Here is a 23,230-nt window from a genome sequence, read left to right as displayed (position 1 = left end):
CCCCTCCCCTCACCCCCCTCCCTCTCACCCCCTCCCCCTCCTCTCCCCCACCCTCTCACCCCCTCTCACGCCCCCCTCCCACTCACCCCTCCCTCTCACCCCCTCCCTCTCACCCCCTCCCTCTCACACCCCCTCCCTCTCACCCCCTCCCTCTCACCCCCTCCCTCTCACCCCCTCCCTCTCACCCCCCTCCCTCTCACCCCCTCCCTCTGACCCCCCTCCCTCTCACCCCCTCCCTCTCACCCCCCCTCCCTCTCACCCCCTCCCTCTCACCCCCTCCCTCTCACCCCCTCCCTCTCACCCCCTCTCACGCCCCCCCTCCCTCTCACCCCCTCCCTCTCACCCCCTCCCCTCACACCCCCTCCCTCTCACCCCCTCCCTCTCACCCCCTCCCTCTCACCCCCCTCCCCTCTCCCCCCCTCCCCTCTCCCCCCACCCTCCCTCTCACCCCCTCTCACGCCCCCCCTCCCTCTCACCCCCTCCCTCTCACCCCCTCCCTCTCACCCCCTCCCTCTCACCCCCTCCCTCTCACCCCCTCCCTCTCACCCCCTCCCTCTCACCCCCCCTCACCTCACCCCCCTCCCTCTCACCCCCTCCCTCTCACCCCCTCTCTCTCACCCCCTCCCTCTCACCCCCTCCCTCTCGCCTCTCACCCCACCCCCTCCCTCTCATCTCTCTCCCTCTCACCCCCTCCCTCTCACCCCCTCCCTCTCACCCCCTCTCTCTCACCCCCTCCCTCTCACCCCCTCCCTCTCACCCCCTCCCTCTCACCCCCTCCTCTATCCCCCTCCCTCTCACCCCCCCCTCTCACCCCCCCTCACCTCACCCCCTCCCCTCACCCCCTCCCTCTCACCCCTCCCCTCTCGCATCTCTCTCTCACCCCCCCTCACCCGCCCCTCTCACCCCCCCTCTCATCCCCCCTCACCTCACCCCCTCCCTCTCACCCCCCCTCCCTCTCGCATCTCTCTCTCACCCCTTCTCACCCGCCCCTCTCACCCCCCTCTCACCCCCCTCTCACCTCACCCCTCCCTCTCACCCCCCCCTCTCATCCCCCCCCTCTCACCCCCCTCCCTCTCACTCCCCCCTCACCTCACCCCCTCTCTCTCACCCCTCCCCTCTCATCCCCCCCCTCTCACCCCCCCTCCCTCTCACCCCCCTCTCTCACCCCTCACCTCACCCCCCCTCTCTCACCCCTCACCTCACCCCCCCTCTCTCACCCCTCACCTCACCCCCTCCCTCTCACACCCCCTCTCATCCCCCCCCTCTCACCCCCCTCTCACCTCACCCCCCTCTCTCACCTCTCACCTCACCCCCTCCCTCTCACCCCCCCTCTCACCCCCCTCTCACCTCACCCCCCTCTCTCACCTCTCACCTCACCCCCTCCCTCTCACCCACTCTCACCCCCCTCTCACCTCACCCCCCTCTCTCACCCCTCACCTCACCCCCTCCCTCTCACCCCCCCTCTCACCCCCCTCTCACCTCACCCCCCTCTCTCACCTCTCACCTCACCCCCTCCCTCTCACCCCCCCTCTCACCCCCCTCTCACCTCACCCCCCTCTCTCACCTCTCACCTCACCCCCTCCCTCTCACCCACTCTCACCCCCCCTCTCACCTCACCCCCCTCTCTCACCTCTCACCTCACCCCCTCCCTCTCACCCCCCCTCTCACCCCCCTCTCACCTCACCCCCCTCTCTCACCTCTCACCTCACCCCCTCCCTCTCACCCACTCTCACCCCCCTCTCACCTCACCCCCCTCTCTCACCCCTCACCTCACCCCCTCCCTCTCACCCCCCCTCTCACCCCCCCTCTCACCCCCCTCTCACCTCACCCCCTCCCTCTCACCCCCTCCCTCTCACCCCCCCCTCTCACCCCTCCCTCTCACCCCTCCCTCTCACCCCTCCCTCCCTCATCTCTTATTTCCTTCTTTTTTTACAAGAAGATGTTCGGTGTAGTCGGCACTTTGCTTCGTTCATCATTTCGGGTGTTTATTTGTCACTGCTGCGTGTGTGTGTCACTGTCACTGCTGCGTGTGTGTGTCACTGCTTCGTGTGTGTCACTGTCACTGCTTCGTGTGTGTCACTGCTTCGTGTGTGTCACTGCTTCGTGTGTGTCACTGCTGCGTGTGTGTCACTGCTTCGTGTGTGTCACTGCTTCGTGTGTGTCACTGCTTCCTGTGTGTCACTGTCACTGCTTCGTGTGTGTCACTGCTTCGTGTGTGTCACTGCTTCGTGTGTGTCACTGCTTCGTGTGTGTCACTGCTTCCTGTGTGTCACTGTCACTGCTTCGTGTGTGTCACTGCTTCGTGTGTGTCACTGCTTCGTGTGTGTCACTGTCACTGCTTCGTGTGTGTCACTGCTTCGTGTGTGTCACTGCTGCGTGTGTGTCACTGCTTCGTGTGTGTCACTGCTTCGTGTGTGTCACTGCTTCGTGTGTGTCACTGCTTCGTGTGTGTCACTGCTTCGTGTGTGTCACTGCTTCGTGTGTGTCACTGCTTCGTGTGTGTCACTGCTTCGTGTGTGTCACTGCTTCGTGTGTGTCACTGCTTCGTGTGTGTCACTGCTTCGTGTGTGTCACTGCTTCGTGTGTGTCACTGCTTCGTGTGTGTCACTGCTTCCTGTGTGTCACTGTCACTGCTTCGTGTGTGTCACTGCTTCGTGTGTGTCACTGCTGCGTGTGTGTCACTGCTTCGTGTGTGTCACTGCTGCGTGTGTGTCACTGCTTCGTGTGTGTCACTGCTTCGTGTGTGTCGCTGCTGCGTGTGTCACTGCTTCGTGTGTGTCACTGCTGCGTGTGTGTCACTGCTTCGTGTGTCACTGCTTCGTGTGTCGCTGCTTCGTGTGTGTGTCACTGCTTCGTGTGTGTGTCACTGCTTCGTGTGTGTGTCACTGCTTCGTGTGTGTCACTGCTTCGTGTGTGTCACTGCTTAGTGTGTGTCACTGCTTCGTGTGTGTCACTGCTTCGAGTGTGTGTCACTGCTTCGTGTGTGTGTCACTGCTTCGTGTGTGTCACTGTCACTGCTTCGTGTGTGTCACTGCTTCGTGTGTGTCACTGCTTCGTGTGTGTGTCACTGCTTCGTGTGTGTCACTGCTTCCTGTGTGTCACTGTCACTGCTTCGTGTGTGTCACTGCTTCGTGTGTGTCACTGTCACTGCTTCGTGTGTGTCACTGCTTCGTGTGTGTCACTGCTGCGTGTGTGTCACTGCTTCGTGTGTGTCACTGCTTCGTGTGTGTCACTGCTTCGTGTGTGTCACTGCTTCGTGTGTGTCACTGCTGCGTGTGTGTCACTGCTTCGTGTGTGTCACTGCTTCGTATGTGTCACTGCTTCGTGTGTGTCACTGCTTCGTGTGTGTCACTGCTTCGTGTGTGTCACTGCTTCGTGTGTGTCACTGCTTCCTGTGTGTCACTGTCACTGCTTCGTGTGTGTCACTGCTTCGTGTGTGTCACTGCTGCGTGTGTGTCACTGCTTCGTGTGTGTCACTGCTTCCTGTGTGTCACTGTCACTGCTTCGTGTGTGTCACTGCTGCGTGTGTGTCACTGCTTCGTGTGTGTCACTGCTTCGTGTGTGTCACTGCTTCGTGTGTGTGTCACTGTCACTGCTTCGTGTGTGTCACTGCTTCGTGTGTGTGTCATTGCTTAGTGTGTGTCACTGCTTCGTGTGTGTCACTGCTGCGTGTGTGTCACTGCTTCGTGTGTGTGTCACTGCTTCGTGTGTGTCACTGCTTCGTGTGTGTCACTGCTTCGTGTGTGTCACTGCTTCGTGTGTGTCACTGCTTCGTGTGTGTCACTGCTTCGTGTGTGTCACTGTCACTGCTTCGTGTGTGTGTCACTGCTTCGTGTGTGTGTCACTGCTTCGTGTGTGTGTCACTGCTTCGTGTGTGTGTCACTGCTTCGTGTGTGTCACTGCTTCGTGTGTGTCACTGCTTCGTGTGTGTCACTGCTTCGTGTGTGTCACTGTCACTGCTTCGTGTGTGTCACTGTCACTGCTTCGTGTGTGTCACTGTCACTGCTGCGTGTGTGTCACTGCTTCGTGTGTGTCACTGTCACTGCTTCGTGTGTGTCACTGTCACTGCTTCGTGTGTGTCACTGCTTCGTGTGTGTGTCACTGCTTCGTGTGTGTCACTGCTTCGTGTGTGTCACTGTCACTGCTTCGTGTGTGTGTCACTGCTTCGTGTGTGTCACTGTCACTGCTTCGTGTGTGTGTCACTGCTTCGTGTGTGTGTCACTGCTTCGTGTGTGTGTCACTGCTTCGTGTGTGTGTCACTGCTTCGTGTGTGTGTCACTGCTGCGTGTGTGTCACTGCTGCGTGTGTGTCACTGCTTCGTGTGTGTCACTGCTTCGTGTGTGTCACTGCTTCGTGTGTGTGTCACTGCTTCGTGTGTGTGTCACTGCTGCGTGTGTGTGTCACTGCTTCGTGTGTGTCACTGCTTCGTGTGTGTGTCACTGCTTCGTGTGTGTGTCACTGCTGCGTGTGTGTGTCACTGCTGCGTGTGTGTGTCACTGCTTAGTGTGTGTCACTGCTTCGTGTGTGTCACTGCTTCGTGTGTGTCACTGCTTCGTGTGTGTCACTGCTTCGTGTGTGTGTCATTGCTTCGTGTGTGTGTCATTGCTTCGTGTGTGTGTCATTGCTTCGAGTGTGTGTCACTGCTTCGTGTGTGTCACTGCTTCGTGTGTGTCACTGCTTCGTGTGTGTGTCATTGCTTCGTGTGTGTGTCACTGCTTCGTGTGTGTCATTGCTTCGTGTGTGTGTCATTGCTTCGAGTGTGTGTCACTGCTTCGTGTGTGTGTCACTGCTTCGTGTGTGTGTCATTGCTTCGTGTGTGTGTCACTGCTTCGTGTGTGTCATTGCTTCGTGTGTGTGTCATTGCTTCGAGTGTGTGTCACTGCTTAGTGTGTGTCACTGCTTCGTGTGTGTCACTGCTTCGTGTGTGTCACTGCTTCGTGTGTGTGTCATTGCTTCGTGTGTGTGTCACTGCTTCGTGTGTGTCATTGCTTCGTGTGTGTGTCACTGCTTCGTGTGTGTGTCACTGCTTCGTGTGTGTCATTGCTTCGTGTGTGTGTCATTGCTTCGAGTGTGTCACTGCTTCGTGTGTGTCACTGCTTCGTGTGTGTGTCATTGCTTCGTGTGTGTGTCACTGCTTCGTGTGTGTCATTGCTTCGTGTGTGTGTCACTGCTTCGTGTGTGTCATTGCTTCGTGTGTGTGTCACTGCTTCGTGTGTGTCACTGCTTCGTGTGTGTCACTGCTTCGTGTGTGTGTCATTGCTTCGAGTGTGTCACTGCTTCGTGTGTGTCACTGCTTCGTGTGTGTCACTGCTTCGTGTGTGTCACTGCTTCGTGTGTGTGTCACTGCTTCGTGTGTGTCACTGCTTCGTGTGTGTCACTGCTTCGTGTGTGTGTCATTGCTTCGTGTGTGTCACTGCTTCGTGTGTGTGTCACTGCTTCGTGTGTGTCATTGCTTCGTGTGTGTGTCACTGCTTCGTGTGTGTCATTGCTTCGTGTGTGTGTCACTGCTTCGTGTGTGTCACTGCTTCGTGTGTGTGTCACTGCTTCGTGTGTGTCATTGCTTCGTGTGTGTGTCACTGCTTCGTGTGTGTCACTGCTTCGTGTGTGTCACTGCTTCGTGTGTGTGTCATTGCTTAGTGTGTGTCACTGCTTCGTGTGTGTCACTGCTTCGTGTGTGTCACTGCTTCGTGTGTGTCACTGCTTCCTGTGTGTCACTGTCACTGCTTCGTGTGTCACTGCTTCGTGTGTGTCACTGCTTCGTGTGTGTCACTGCTTCGTGTGTGTGTCATTGCTTCGAGTGTGTGTCACTGCTTAGTGTGTGTGTCATTGCTTCGTGTGTGTGTCATTGCTTAGAGTGTGTCACTGCTTCGTGTGTGTCACTGCTTCGTGTGTGTGTCATTGCTTCGTGTGTGTGTCACTGCTTCGTGTGTGTCATTGCTTCGTGTGTGTGTCACTGCTTCGTGTGTGTCATTGCTTCGTGTGTGTGTCACTGCTTCGTGTGTGTCACTGCTTCGTGTGTGTCACTGCTTCGTGTGTGTGTCATTGCTTCGAGTGTGTCACTGCTTCGTGTGTGTCACTGCTTCGTGTGTGTCACTGCTTCGTGTGTGTCACTGCTTCGTGTGTGTGTCACTGCTTCGTGTGTGTCACTGCTTCGTGTGTGTCACTGCTTCGTGTGTGTGTCATTGCTTCGTGTGTGTCACTGCTTCGTGTGTGTCACTGCTTCGTGTGTGTGTCACTGCTTCGTGTGTGTCATTGCTTCGTGTGTGTGTCACTGCTTCGTGTGTGTCATTGCTTCGTGTGTGTGTCACTGCTTCGTGTGTGTCACTGCTTCGTGTGTGTGTCACTGCTTCGTGTGTGTCATTGCTTCGTGTGTGTGTCACTGCTTCGTGTGTGTCACTGCTTCGTGTGTGTCACTGCTTCGTGTGTGTGTCATTGCTTAGTGTGTGTCACTGCTTCGTGTGTGTCACTGCTTCGTGTGTGTCACTGCTTCGTGTGTGTCACTGCTTCCTGTGTGTCACTGTCACTGCTTCGTGTGTCACTGCTTCGTGTGTGTCACTGCTTCGTGTGTGTCACTGCTTCGTGTGTGTGTCATTGCTTCGAGTGTGTGTCACTGCTTAGTGTGTGTGTCATTGCTTCGTGTGTGTGTCATTGCTTAGTGTGTGTCACTGCTTCGTGTGTGTCACTGCTTCGTGTGTGTCACTGCTTCGTGTGTGTCACTGCTTCGTGTGTGTCACTGTCACTGCTTCGTGTGTGTCACTGCTTCGTGTGTGTGTCACTGCTTCGTGTGTGTCACTGCTTCGTGTGTGTCACTGTCACTGCTTCGTGTGTGTCACTGCTTCGTGTGTGTGTCACTGCTTCGTGTGTGTCACTGCTTCGTGTGTGTCACTGCTGCGTGTGTGTCACTGCTTCGTGTGTGTCACTGTCACTGCTTCGTGTGTGTCACTGCTTCGTGTGTGTGTCACTGCTGCGTGTGTGTCACTGCTTCGTGTGTGTCACTGCTTCGTGTGTGTCACTGCTTCGTGTGTGTCACTGCTGCGTGTGTGTCACTGCTTCGTGTGTGTCACTGCTTCACGTGAAATGAAATATTTCACAAAATATCTCACCCTCTGCTCTCCTTACCCCCCCTCTCTCTGCCCCCCCCCTCTCAACCCCCCCCCCCTCTCTACCCCCCCCTCTACCCCCCCTCTCTCTCTACCCCCCCCCTCTCTACCCCCCCCCCCTTTCTCTACCCCCCTCTCTACCCCCCCCTCTACCCCCCCTCTACCCCCCCCCTCTACCCCCCCTCTCTCCCCCCCTCTCTCTATCCCCCCCCCTTTCTCTACCCCCCTCTCTCTCTCCCCCCCACTCTCCCTACCCCCTCTCTCTACCCCCTCTCTCTACCCCCCTCTCTACCCCCCCCCCCTTTCTCTACCCCCCTCTCTCTCTCCCCCTCACTCTCCCTACCCCCTCTCTCTACCCCCCACTCTCCCTACCCCCTCTCTCTACCCCCTCTCTCTACCCCCCACTCTCTCTACCCCCTCTCTCTACCCCCCACTCTCTCTACCCCCCACTCTCTCTACCCCCCCTCTTTACCCCCCTCTCCCTCCTCTACGTCTGTGCTCCCCCTGTTTTCGATGCAGTTTGTAGAAGTCGCTACTCCGACAAGAGCTGCGTCTGCGCCAGACCTCCTTGCAGGCCTCTCCCGGCCTCCGACGGTAGCTCCCATCTCCCTCATGCCACTGAGAGAACACGACCTCGTCCCTCTCACCCCTCTCTCATCTCTCACCCCCTCATCTCTCTCTCACCCTCATCTCTCTCCCCCTCATCTCCCTCTCATCTCACTCACCCACTCATCTCTCTCTCACCCACTCATCTCACTCACTCACCCACTCATCTCTCTCACCCACTCATCTCCCTCTCATCTCACTCACCCACTCATCTCTCACTCACCCACTCATCTCTCTCACCCACTCATCTCCCTCTCATCTCTCACTCACCCACTCATCTCTCTCACCCACTCATCTCCCTCTCATCTCACTCACCCACTCATCTCTCACTCACCCACTCATCTCTCTCACCCACTCATCTCCCTCTCATCTCTCACTCACCCACTCATCTCTCACTCACCCACTCATCTCTCTCACCCACTCATCTCCCTCTCATCTCTCACTCACCCACTCATCTCTCACTCACCCACTCATCTCACTCACCCACTCATCTCTCTCACCCACTCATCTCCCTCTCATCTCTCACTCACCCACTCATCTCACTCACCCACTCATCTCACTCACCCACTCATCTCCCTCTCATCTCACTCACCCACTCATCTCTCTCTCACCCACTCATCTCTCTCACCCACTCATATCTCTCATCTCTCACTCACCCACTCATCTCACTCACCCACTCATCTCCCTCTCATCTCTCTCTCACCCACTCATCTCCCTCTCATCTCTCACTCACCCACTCATCTCTCTCACCCACTCATCTCCCTCTCCTCTCTCACTCACCCACTCATCTCTCTCACCCACTCATCTCACTCACCCACTCATCTCCCTCTCATCTCTCACTCACCCACTCATCTCTCACTCACCCACTCATCTCACTCACCCACTCATCTCTCTCTCACCCACTCATCTCCCTCTCATCTCTCACTCACCCACTCATCTCTCACTCACCCACTCATCTCACTCACCCACTCATCTCACTCACCCACTCATCTCTCTCTCACCCACTCATCTCACTCACCCACTCATCTCTCTCTCACCCACTCATCTCCCTCTCATCTCTCTCTCACCCACTCATCTCTCACTCACCCACTCATCTCTCACTCACCCACTCATCTCACTCACCCACTCATCTCTCACTCACCCACTCATCTCCCTCTCATCTCTCACTCACCCACTCATCTCTCACTCACCCACTCATCTCACTCACCCACTCATCTCCCTCTCATCTCACTCACCCACTCATCTCTCACTCACCCACTCATCTCACTCACCCACTCATCTCACTCACCCACTCATCTCTCTCTCACCCACTCATCTCACTCACCCACTCATCTCTCTCTCACCCACTCATCTCCCTCTCATCTCTCTCTCACCCACTCATCTCTCACTCACCCACTCATCTCTCACTCACCCACTCATCTCACTCACCCACTCATCTCTCACTCACCCACTCATCTCCCTCTCATCTCTCACTCACCCACTCATCTCTCACTCACCCACTCATCTCACTCACCCACTCATCTCTCTCTCACCCACTCATCTCCCTCTCATCTCTCTCTCACCCACTCATCTCCTTCTCATCTCACTCACCCACTCATCTCTCACTCACCCACTCATCTCTCACTCACCCACTCATCTCACTCACCCACTCATCTCCCTCTCATCTCACTCACCCACTCATCTCTCACTCACCCACTCATCTCACTCACCCACTCATCTCACTCACCCACTCATCTCTCTCTCACCCACTCATCTCACTCACCCACTCATCTCTCTCTCACCCACTCATCTCCCTCTCATCTCTCTCTCACCCACTCATCTCTCACTCACCCACTCATCTCTCACTCACCCACTCATCTCACTCACCCACTCATCTCTCTCTCACCCACTCATCTCCCTCTCATCTCTCTCTCACCCACTCATCTCTCTCACCCACTCATCTCCCTCTCATCTCTCACTCACCCACTCATCTCTCTCTCACCCCTCTCTCATCTCTCACCCCCTCATCTCTCTCTCACCCTCATGTCTCTCTCAGCTCCCTCTCAGCTCCCATCTACACGCAGAGCTCCTGCCACTGAGCACATGACCTTCTCTCTCTCACCCTCATCTCTCTCACCCACTCATCTCCCTCTCATCTCACTCACCCACTCATCTCCCTCTCATCTCACTCACCCACTCATCTCCCTCTCATCTCACTCACCCACTCATCTCCCTCTCATCTCACTCACCCACTCATCTCTCTCACCCACTCATCTCTCACTCACCCACTCATCTCTCTCACCCACTCATCTCTCACTCACCCACTCATCTCTCTCACCCACTCATCTCTCACTCACCCACTCATCTCTCACTCACCCACTCATCTCTCTCACCCACTCATCTCCCTCTCATCTCTCTCTCACCCACTCATCTCTCCTCTCTCACCCTCATCTCTCTCTCAGCTCCCTCTCAGCTCCCATCTACACGCAGAGCTCCTGCCACTGAGCACATGACCCTCTCCCCCCTTCCCCCTCATCTCTCATCTCCCTCTCAGCTCCCATCTACACGCAGAGCGACCCCCGGCTCCTGCCATTGAGCACATGATCCTCTCTCTCACCCTCATCTCTCTCTCATCTCGCCTCTCAGTCTCTCCCTCAGCCTCTCCCTCAGCCTCCTTCTCTCACCCCTCTCTCTCACCGTCTCTCCCCACCTCACCATCTCTCTCACCCTCCTCTCTCACCCCTCTCTCACCCCTCTCTCTCACCGTCTCTCCCCACCTCACCATCTCTCTCACCCTCCTCTCTCTCACCCCCCTCTCTCACCCCTCTCTCACCCCTCTCTCTCACCATCTCTCTCACCCTCCTCTCTCTCACCCCCCTCTCTCACCCCTCTCTCACCCCTCTCTCACCGTCTCTCTCACCGTCTCTCCCCACCTCACCATCTCTCTCACCCTCCTCTCTCTCACCCCCCTCTCTCACCCCCCTCTCTCACCCCTCTCTCTCTCACCGTCTCTCCCCACCTCACCATCTCTCTCACCCTCCTCTCTCTCACCCCCCTCTCTCACCCCTCTCTCACCCCTCTCTCTCACCGTCTCTCCCCACCTCACCATCTCTCTCACCCTCCTCTCTCACCCTCCTCTCTCACCCCTCTCTCACCCTTCTCTCTCACCGTCTCTCCCCACCTCACCATCTCTCTCACCCTCCTCTCTCTCACCCCCCTCTCTCACCCCTCTCTCACCCCTCTCTCTCACCGTCTCTCCCCACCTCACCATCTCTCTCACCCTCCTCTCTCACCCTCCTCTCTCACCCTCCTCTCTCACCCCTCTCTCTCACCGTCTCTCCCCACCTCACCATCTCTCTCACCCTCCTCTCTCTCACCCCTCTCTCACCCCTCTCTCTCACCCTCCTCTCTCTCACCCCCCTCTCTCACCCCTCTCTCTCACCGTCTCTCTCACCGTCTCTCCCCACCTCACCATCTCTCTCACCCCCCTCTCTCACCCCTCTCTCTCACCGTCTCTCCCCACCTCACCATCTCTCTCACCCTCCTCTCTCTCACCCCCCTCTCTCACCCCCCCTCTCAGCCTCTCTCTCATCTAAACTCTCACCCTCTCTCTCAGCCTCTCTCACCGTCTCTCCCCACCTCACCATCTCTCTCACCCTTTCTCTCACCCCCCTCTCTCACCCCCCCTCTCACCCTCCCTCTCACTCTCTCATCTCCCTCTCAGCCTCTCCCTCTCACCATCTCTCTCATCTCCCTCTCAGCCTCTGCCTCTCAGCCTCTCTCACCCCCTCTCTCACCGTCTCTCTCACCGTCTCTCCCCACCTCACCATCTCTCTCACCCTCCTCTTTCACCCTCCTCTCTCACCCTCCTCTCTCACCCCCTCTCTCACCGTCTCTCTCACCGTCTCTCCCCACCTCACCATCTCTCACGCATCTCTCTCACTGCCTCTCATCTCTCTCCCCTCTCATCTCTCTCTCTCTCACCCCGTCGCTCTCCCTCTCATCTCACTGCCTCTCATCTCTCTCACCCCGTCTCTCTCCCCTCTCATCTCTCTCTCACCCCGTCTCTCTCCCCTCTCATCTCACTGCCTCTCATCTCACTGCCTCTCATCTCACTGCCTCTCATCTCTCTCTCTCTCACCCCGTCGCTCTCCCTCTCATCTCTCTCTCACCCCGTATCTCTCCCCTCTCATCTCACTGCCTCTCATCTCTCTCACCCCGTCTCTCTCCCCTCTCATCTCTCTCTCACCCCGTATCTCTCCCCTCTCATCTCACTGCCTCTCATCTCTCTCACCCCGTCTCTCTCCCCTCTCATCTCTCTCACCCCGTCTCTCTCCCCTCTCATCTCACTGCCTCTCGTCTCTCTCACCCCGTCTCTCTCCCCTCTCATCTCTTTCTCTCACCCCGTCTCTCTCCCCTCTCATCTCACTGCCTCTCATCTCTCTCACCCCGTCTCTCTCCCCTCTCATCTCTCTCTCTCACCCCGTCTCTCTCCCTCTCATCTCACTGCCTCTCATCTTTCTCACCCCGTCTCTCTCCCCTCTCATCTCTCTCTCTCACCCCGTCTCTCTCCCCTCTCATCTCACTGCCTCTCATCTCTCTCACCCCGTCTCTCTCCCCTCTCATCTCTCTCACCCCGTCTCTCTCCCCTCTCATCTCACTGCCTCTCGTCTCTCTCACCCCGTCTCTCTCCCCTCTCATCTCTCTCTCACCCCGTATCTCTCCCCTCTCATCTCACTGCCTCTCATCTCTCTCACCCCGTCTCTCTCCCCCTCTCATCTCTTTCTCTCACCCCGTCTCTCTCCCCTCTCATCTCACTGCCTCTCATCTCTCTCACCCCGTCTCTCTCCCCTCTCATCTCTCTCTCTCACCCCGTCTCTCTCCCCTCTCATCTCACTGTCTCTCATCTCTCTCTCACCCCGTCTCTCTCCCCTCTCATCTCTCTCTCTCACCCCGTCTCTCTCCCCTCTCATCTCTTTCTCACCCCGTCTCTCTCCCCTCTCATCTCACTGCCTCTCATCTCTCTCACCCCGTCTCTCTCCCCTCTCATCTCACTGCCTCTCATCTCTCTCACCCCGTCTCTCTCCCCTCTCATCTCTCTCTCACCCCGTATCTCTCCCCTCTCATCTCTCTCTCTCACCCCCCTCTCTCCCCTCCATCTCCCTCTCACCCCGTATCTCTCCCCTCTCATCTCTCTCTCTCACCCCGTCTCTCTCCCCCTCTCATCTCTCTCTCTCACCCCGTCTCTCTCCCCTCCATCTCCCTCTCACCCCGTCTCTCTCCCCTCTCATCTCTTTCTCACCCCGTCTCTCTCCCCTCTCATCTCACTGCCTCTCATCTCTCTCACCCCGTCTCTCTCCCCTCTCATCTCCCTCTCACCCCGTCTCTCTCCCCTCTCATCTCTCTCTCTCACCCCGTCTCTCTCCCCTCTCATCTCTCTCTCTCACCCCGTCTCTCTCCCCTCTCATCTCTCTCTCACCCCGTATCTCTCCCCTCTCATCTCTCTCTCTCACCCCGTCTCTCTCCCCTCCATCTCCCTCTCACCCCGTATCTCTCCCCTCTCATCTCTCTCTCTCACCCCGTCTCTCTCCCCTCTCATCTCTCTCTCACCCCGTCTCTCTCCCCTCCATCTCCCTCTCACCCCGTCTCTCTCCCCTCTCATCTCTTTCTCACCCCGTCTCTCTCCCCTCTCATCTCACTGCCTCTCATCTCTCTCACCCCGTCTCTCTCCCCTCTCATCTCTCTCTCACCCCGTCTCTCTCCCCTCTCATCTCACTGCCTCTCATCTCTCTCACCCCGTCTCTCTCCCCTCTCATCTCTCTCTCACCCCGTCTCTCTCCCCTCTCATCTCTCTCACCCCGTCTCTCTCCCCTCTCATCTCTCTCAGCCTCAATCTCACGCTCTCAATCTCTCTCACTCACTCTCCCCCCCTCATCAATTTCCTCCCCCATCCTCTCTCTCTCCATTGTATCATTAATTCTCCCCCCCCCCGCTCCCCTCTCTCTCTCTCTGCGCCCTCTCATCTGTCATCTCCTCCCCCTCTCCCCCTTGCCTCTCCATTGTCTCGCTCTCTCTCTACATTCTCTCTCTTCTCGCTACATCGTATGTCTCTGTGTGTCTCTGTGTGTGTCTCTCTGTGTGTGTCTCTCTGTGTGTGTCTCTGTGTGTCTCTGTGTGTCTCTCTGTGTGTCTCTGTGTGTCTCTGTGTGTCTCTCTGTGTGTCTCTGTGTGTCTCTGTGTGTCTCTGTGTCTCTCTGTGTGTGTGTCTGTGTGTCTCTCTGTGTGTGTGTCTGTGTGTGTCTCTGTGTGTCTCTCTGTGTGTCTCTGTGTGTCTCTGTGTGTCTCTGTGTGTGTGTCTGTGTGTCTCTCTGTGTGTGTCTCTCTGTGTGTGTCTCTCTGTGTGTCTCTCTGTGCGTCTCTCTGTGTGTCTCTGTGTGTCTCTCTGTGTGTGTCTCTCTGTGTGTGTCTCTCTGTGTGTGTCTCTCTGTGTGTGTCTCTCTGTGTGTGTCTCTCTGTGTGTGTCTCTCTGTGTGTGTCTCTCTGTGTGCGTCTCTCTGTGTGTGTCTCTCTCTTCTCGCTACATCGTATGTCTCTGTGTGTCTCTCTGTGTGTGTCTCTCTGTGTGTGTCTCTGTGTGTGTCTCTCTGTGTGTCTCTGTGTGTGTCTCTCTGTGTGTCTCTCTGTGTGTGTCTCTCTGTGTGTGTCTCTCTGTGTGTCTCTCTGTGTGTCTCTCTGTGTGTCTCTCTGTGTGTCTCTCTGTGTGTGTCTCTCTGTGTGTGTCTCTCTGTGTGTGTCTCTCTGTGTGTCTCTCTGTGTGTCTCTCTGTGTGTGTCTCTCTGTGTGTCTCTCTGTGTGTGTCTCTCTGTGTGTCTCTCTGTGTGTCTCTGTGTGTGTGTCTCTCTGTGTGCGTCTCTGTGTGTGTGTCTCTCTGTGTGCGTCTCTGTGTGTGTCTCTGTGTGTCTCTGTGTGTGTGTCTCTCTGTGTGTGTCTCTCTGTGTGTCTCTCTGTGTGTCTCTCTGTCTCTCTGTGTGTCTCTCTGTGTGTGTCTCTCTGTGTGTCTCTCTGTGTGTGTCTCTCTGTGTGTCTCTGTGTGTGTGTCTCTCTGTGTGTCTCTCTGTGTGTGTCTCTCTGTGTGTCTCTCTGTGTGTCTCTCTGTGTGTGTCTCTCTGTGTGTGTCTCTCTGTGTGTGTCTCTGTGTGTCTCTCTGTGTGTGTCTCTCTCTGTGTGTCTCTCTGTGTGTCTCTGTGTGTGTGTCTCTCTGTGTGTCTCTCTGTGTGTCTCTGTGTGTCTCTCTGTGTGTCTCTGTGTGTGTGTCTCTCTGTGTGTCTCTCTGTGTGTGTCTCTCTGTGTGTCTCTGTGTGTGTCTCTCTGTGTGTCTCTGTGTGTGTCTCTCTGTGTGTCTCTCTGTGTGTCTCTGTGTGTCTCTCTGTGTGTCTCTCTGTGTGTGTCTCTCTGTGTGTCTCTCTGTGTGCGTCTCTGTGTGTCTCTCTGTGTGTCTCTCTGTGTGTGTCTCTCTGTGTGTGTCTCTCTGTGTGTCTCTCTGTGTGTCTCTGTGTGTCTCTCTGTGTGTCTCTGTGTGTGTGTCTCTCTGTGTGTCTCTCTGTGTGTGTCTCTCTGTGTGTCTGTGTGTGTGTCTCTGTGTGTCTCTGTGTGTGTGTCTGTGTGTCTCTCTGTGTGTGTATCTCTGTGTGTCTCTCTGTGTGTCTCTCTGTGTGTCTCTCTGTGTGCGTCTCTGTGTGTGTATCTCTGTGTGTCTCTCTGTGTGTCTCTGTGTGTCTCTGTGTGTGTGTCTGTGTGTCTCTCTGTGTGTGTCTCTCTGTGTGTCTCTCTGTGTGTCTCTCTGTGTGCGTCTCTGTGTGCGTCTCTGTGTGTGTCTCTCTGTGTGTCTCTCTGTGTGTCTCTGTGTCTCTGTGTGTCTCTGTGTCTCTGTGTGTCTCTGTGTGTCTCTGTGTGTCTCTGTGTCTCTGCGTGTCTCTCTCTGTGTCTCTGTCTCTGTGTGTCTCTCTGTGTGTCTCTCTGTGTCTCTCTCTGTCTTTCTCTGTCTCTCTCTGTCTTTCTCTGTCTCTCTCTGTCTGTGTGTCTCGGTGTGTCTCTCTCTCTCTGTCTGTGTGTCTCTGTGTGTCTCTCTGTCTCTCTGTCTGTGTGTCTCTGTTTGTCTCTGTGTGTGTCTCTGTCTCTCTCTGTCTGTGTGTCTCTCCCTGTCCCTCTCCTCTCTCTACCTTTCCCCCCTTTCCTTGTCCCACCCCACCCACCCGGCCCGTGTCACCACCACCACTGCCACGTGATGCACCACTTCACTTGTGCTGCCACCAATCTCCACTCAGCCCCGGCCACAACAACAATAACCACCAACCACCAACCACCACACTGCACATTATAATTGCAGCAACACACAAACAACGCACACACAGCACACACAACACACACACACACGCAACACACACGCAACACACACGCAACGCACATCCAACACACACACACACTCGCAACACACACTCGCAACGCACACACGCAACGCACACACAACACGCACACGCAACGCACACACAACGCACACACGCAACGCACACACAACGCACACACGCAACGCACACACAACGCACACACGCAACGCACACACAACACACACACGCAACGCACACGCAACACACACACGCAACGCACATGCAACACACACACGCAACTAACATACAACACACACACACTCGCAACACACACGCAACGCACATCCAACACGCAACACGCACACAACACGCACACGCAACTCACACACACACACAGAGTGCACACACAGAGCGTGTGCACACACAGTGACCGCCACACGGCACACATACACTGGGCGTGACCCCTAAGGCTACAGCACCACACAGTAGCAGTAGCAGCAGCAGCAGCAGACTCACACACAGGGGCAGCTGCCGATGGGGGTGCCCCTCGGCTAGACCAGCGGGTGCCTGCCCCCACGTGCAGAGAGCTCAGGCCTGCCCTAGGCCGCCACTCTTGAACAGGAGATTAATGTCGTGGTCAATTTGAGTTATCTCACCTGGTCACGCAAACTCCGCTTGAACTCACTCACTCATCCACTCGCTCATCCACTCACTCATCTACTCACTCACTCACTCATCCACTCGTCCATTCACTCACTCATCTACTCACTCACTCATCCACTCACTCATCTACTCACTCATCCACTCACTCATCTACTCACTCATCCACTCACTCACTCATCCACTCACTCATCTACTCACTCATCCACTCACTCATCTACTCACTCATCCACTCACTCACTCATCCACTCACTCATCTACTCACTCATCTACTCACTCATCCACTCACTCATCTACTCACTCATCTACTCACTCACTCACTCATCCACTCACTCACTCATCTACTCACTCATCCACTCACTCATCTACTCACTCATCTACTCACTCACTCATCTATCTACTCACTCATCCACTCACTCATCTACTCACTTCACTACTCACTCACTCACTCATCCACTCACTCACTCATCTACTCACTCATCCACTCACTCATCTACTCACTCATCTACTCACTCACTCATCTACTCACTCATCTACTCACTCACTCATCTACTCACTCATCTACTCACTCATCCACTCACTCACTCATCCACTCACTCATCCACTCACTCATCTACTCACTCATCCACTCACTCACTCATCCACTCACTCATCTACTCACTCATCTACTCACTCACTCATCTACTCACTCATCCACTCACTCATCCACTCACTCATCTACTCACTCATCTACTCACTCATCTACTCACTCACTCATCTACTCAACCACTCATCCACTCACTCATCTACTCACTCATCTACTCACTCATCCACTCACTCACTCATCTACTCACTCATCCACTCACTCATCCACTCACTCATCTACTCACTCACTCATCTACTCACTCATCCACTCACTCATCCACTCACTCATCTACTCACTCACTCATCCACTCACTCATCTACTCACTCACTCATCTACTCACTCATCCACTCACTCATCCACTCACTCATCTACTCACTCACTCATCTACTCACTCATCCACTCACTCACTCATCTACTCAACCACTCATCCACTCACTCATCTACTCACTCATCTACTCACTCATCTACTCACTCATCTACTCACTCACTCATCTACTCAACCACTCATCCACTCACTCATCTACTCACTCATCTACTCACTCATCCACTCACTCACTCATCTACTCACTCATCCACTCACTCATCCACTCACTCATCTACTCACTCACTCATCCACTCACTCATCTACTCACTCACTCATCTACTCACTCATCCACTCACTCATCCACTCACTCATCTACTCACTCACTCATCTACTCACTCATCCACTCACTCACTCATCCACTCACTCACTCATCCACTCACTCATCTACTCACTCATCCACTCACTCATCTACTCACTCATCCACTCACTCACTCATCTACTCACTCACTCATCCACTCACTCACTCATCTACTCACTCACTCATCTACTCACTCACTCACTCATCCACTCACTCACTCATCTACTCACTCACTCATCCACTCACTCATCCACTCACTCATCCACTCACTCATCCACTCACTCACTCATCCACTCACTCATCTACTCACTCACTCATCCACTCACTCACTCATCCACTCACTCATCTACTCACTCACTCATCTACTCACTCACTCACTCATCCACTCACTCATCCACTCACTCATCCACTCACTCACTCATCTACTCACTCACTCATCTACTCACTCATCCACTCACTCACTCATCTACTCACTCACTCATCTACTCACTCATCTACTCACTCATCCACTCACTCACTCACTCATCTACTCACTCACTCATCGACTCACTCACTCACTCATCTACTCACTCATCCACTCACTCATCTACTCACTCATCTACTCACCCACTCATCCATTCATCTACTCACTCATCTACTCACTCACTCATCCACTCACTCACTCATCTACTCACTCACTCATCTACTCACTCACTCATCTACTCACTCACTCATCTACTCACTCATCTACTCACTCACTCATCTACTCACTCATCCACTCACCCACTCACTCACCCACTTGCCCACCCACTCACCTACTCATCTACTCGCCCACTCATCCACTCACTCATCTGCTCACCCATTCACTCACTCATCCACCCACTCATCTACTCACCCACTCACTCACTCACCCACTCATCCACTCACCCACCCACTCGCCCACCCACTCGCCCACCCACTCATCCACTCACTCACTCACCCACTCATCCACTCATCCACTCACTCATCTACTCACTCACCCACTCACCCATCCACCACTCACCCACTCATCCACTCACCCACTCACTCACCCACTCGCCCACCCACTCATCCTCTCACTCACTCACTCATCCACTCACCCACTTATCTACTCATCCACTCATCCACCCACTCATCTACTCACTCACCCACTCACTCATCTACTCACTCATCTACTCACTCACCCACTCACTCATCCACTCACTCATCTACTCACTCACCCACTCACTCATCCACTCACTCATCTACTCACTCACCCACTCACTCATCCACTCACTCATCTACTCACTCACCCACTCACTCATCCACTCACTCATCTACTCACTCACCCACTCACTCATCCACTCACTCATCTACTCACTCACTCACTCATCTACTCACTCATCTACTCACTCACTCATCCACTCACTCATCCACTCACTCATCCACTCACTCACTCATCTACTCACTCACTCATCTACTCACTCATCCACTCACTCACTCACTCATCTACTCACTCACTCATCTACTCACTCATCTACTCACTCATCCACTCACTCACTCACTCATCTACTCACTCACTCATCGACTCACTCACTCACTCATCTACTCACTCATCCACTCACTCATCTACTCACTCATCTACTCACCCACTCATCCATTCATCTACTCACTCATCTACTCACTCACTCATCCACTCACTCACTCATCTACTCACTCACTCATCTACTCACTCACTCATCTACTCACTCACTCATCTACTCACTCATCTACTCACTCACTCATCTACTCACTCATCCACTCACCCACTCACTCACCCACTTGCCCACCCACTCACCTACTCATCTACTCGCCCACTCATCCACTCACTCATCTGCTCACCCATTCACTCACTCATCCACCCACTCATCTACTCACCCACTCACTCACTCACCCACTCATCCACTCACCCACCCACTCGCCCACCCACTCGCCCACCCACTCATCCACTCACTCACTCACCCACTCATCCACTCATCCACTCACTCATCTACTCACTCACCCACTCACCCATCCACCACTCACCCACTCATCCACTCACCCACTCACTCACCCACTCGCCCACCCACTCATCCTCTCACTCACTCACTCATCCACTCACCCACTTATCTACTCATCCACTCATCCACCCACTCATCTACTCACTCACCCACTCACTCATCTACTCACTCATCTACTCACTCACCCACTCACTCATCCACTCACTCATCTACTCACTCACCCACTCACTCATCCACTCACTCATCTACTCACTCACCCACTCACTCATCCACTCACTCATCTACTCACTCACCCACTCACTCATCCACTCACTCATCTACTCACTCACCCACTCACTCATCCACTCACTCATCTACTCACTCACTCACTCATCTACTCACTCATCTACTCACTCACCCACTCACTCATCCACTCACTCATCTACTCACTCACCCACTCACTCATCCACTCACTCATCTACTCACTCATCTACTCACTCACTCACTCACTCATCTACTCACTCATCTACTCACTCACTCATCTACTCACTCATCTACTCACTCACTCACTCACTCATCTACTACTCACTCACTCACTCACTCATCTACTCACTCATCTACTCACTCACTCATCTACTCACTCATCTACTCACTCATCTACTCACTCACTCACTCACTCACTCATCTACTCACTCATCTACTCACTCACTCACTCACTCATCTACTCACTCACTCACTCATCTACTCACTCACTCATCCACTCACTCATCTACTCACTCATCTACTCACTCACTCATCCACTCACTCATCTACTCACTCACTCACTCACTCACTCATCTACTCACTCATCTACTCACTCACTCACTCATCTACTCACTCACTCACTCATCCACTCACTCATCTACTCACTCACTCACTCACTCATCTCACTCACTCATCTACTCACTCACTCACTCATCTACTCACTCACTCACTCATCCACTCACTCATCTACTCACTCATCTACTCACTCACTCATCCACTCACTCATCCACTCACTCATCCACTCACTCACTCATCTACTCACTCACTCATCTACTCACTCATCCACTCACTCACTCATCTACTCACTCACTCATCTACTCACTCACTCACTCACTCATCTACTCACTCATCTACTCACTCATCCACTCACTCACTCACTCATCTACTCACTCACTCATCGACTCACTCACTCACTCATCTACTCACTCATCCACTCACTCATCTACTCACTCATCTACTCACCCACTCATCCATTCATCTACTCACTCATCTACTCACTCACTCATCCACTCACTCACTCATCTACTCACTCACTCATCTACTCACTCACTCATCTACTCACTCACTCATCTACTCACTCATCTACTCACTCACTCATCCACTCACTCACTCATCTACTCACTCACTCATCTACTCACTCACTCATCTACTCACTCACTCATCTACTCACTCACTCACTCACTCACTCACTCATCTACTCACTCATCTACTCACTCACTCACTCATCCACTCACTCACCCACTCATCCACTCACTCATCTACTCACTCGTCCACTCACCCACTCATCTACTCACTCACTCATCTACTCGCCCACTCATCTACTCACTCATCTACTCACGCACTCGCCCACTCACTCGCCCACCCACTCGCCCACCCACTCATCCACTCACTCACTCACCCACTCATCCACTCATCCACTCACTCATCTACTCACTCACCCACTCACCCACTCGCCCACCCACTCGCCCACCCACTCATCCTCTCACTCACTCACTCATCCATTCACCCACTCATCTACTCATCCACTCATCCATTCACTCACTCATCCACTCATCCACTCACTCATCTACTCACTCATCTACTCACGCACTCGCCCACTCACTCATCCACCCACTCATCTACTCACCACTCACCCACTCACTCACCCACTCACTCACCCACTCGCCCACCACTCATCCACTCATTCATCTACTCACTCATCTACTCACGCACTCGCCCACTCACTCATCCACCCACTCATCTACTCACCACTCACCCACTCACTCGCCCACTCACTAACCCACTCGCCCACCCACTCATCCACTCACTCATCCACCCACTCATCTACTCACCACTCATCCACCTCTCCCTCCCCCCACCTCCCCACCACCCCCTCCCCACCCACCCAACCACCCTCCCCACCCCTCACAACCTCTCTGCTCTGCCCCCCCCCACCCTCTCTCTCTCCACCCACAGCCTCCCCCCCCACCCCACCTGCCCCTCCCGCCACAGTCTCCTCCCGGCGTCTCAGCGGCCTCCAATCGTGGCGACGTCACCGTCATCGTCGTCGTCGTCGTCGCCATCGTCGTCGTCGTCGTCGTCGTCGTCGTCTCCGGCGAGGATCATGCTGGGCCTGTGGCTCCTCACGGACCGGCGCATCTACGCTGACTACCCGCAGCGCGAGATCGAGCGAGCCCTGGCACAGCGCTGCCAGCGGCGTCACGTCCCCTTCCGACTCGTCTTCATGGACGACCTCGTCATCACCGTGGAGGACGGGCGGCTCGGTGAGCGGGGGCAGAGACGCGGAGACGGGGGGGAGAGGCGGTGGGAGATGTGGAGGGGGAGAGACTGGGGGGGAGAGGCGGGGGGGGAGACACGGGGAGGGGAGACGGGGGGGGGGGGGGAGACGCGGGGGGAGAGGCGGGGGGGGAGACGCGGGGGGGAGACACGGGGAGAGACACGTGGGGAGAGACGGGGGGGAGGGGAGACACGGGGGGGGGAGGGGAGACACGGGGAGAGGCACGGGGGGGGAGATGGTGGGGGGGGTGGGGAGACACGGGGGGGGTGCACACGGAGGGGGAGAGGCGGGGGGTAGACACTGGGGGGGGGCGACACAGGGGGGGAGACACGGGTGGGGGGGGAGACGCGGGGGGGGAGACACGGAGGGAGATTGAGCACGTGCGTGTGTGACGGGGGTCGGGAGGTGCCCGGCATGTCCAGTGGGTGTGTGTAAGGGCGCCACGGTGGCTAGGAGATGTTGACTACCTCGCCCGGTACGCAGGAGGTCGTGGGTTCGATCCCGACCCTGGCGATGCCTGCTGTTGCTGTATATTTGGAGTCTGCGTTTCTCTCATCATCATCACAGTGGCTAGGAGATGTTGACTACCTCGCCCGGTACACAGGAGGTCGTGGGTTCGATCCCGACCCAGTCGATGCC

The 23,230-nt window shown here is 55.1% G+C and overlaps 1 long non-coding RNA gene across 1 annotated transcript; it reads left to right on the top strand.

Moving 5' to 3' along the window:
- Window positions 1-1,937: 1,937 nt before the first annotated feature.
- Window positions 1,938-22,572, top strand: LOC144954959 (uncharacterized). The gene is made up of 3 exons (XR_013641450.1): window positions 1,938-1,981; window positions 7,620-7,694; window positions 22,270-22,572. It is a non-coding gene; the product is annotated as an uncharacterized LOC144954959 (long non-coding RNA).
- The last annotated feature ends 658 nt before the right edge of the window (window positions 22,573-23,230 follow it).

Source organism: Lampetra fluviatilis, unplaced genomic scaffold, assembly GCF_964198595.1.
Source record: "Lampetra fluviatilis unplaced genomic scaffold, kcLamFluv1.1 SCAFFOLD_971, whole genome shotgun sequence".
NCBI lineage: Eukaryota > Metazoa > Chordata > Hyperoartia > Petromyzontiformes > Petromyzontidae > Lampetra > Lampetra fluviatilis.
This window is presented reverse-complemented; position numbering and strand designations above follow the sequence as displayed.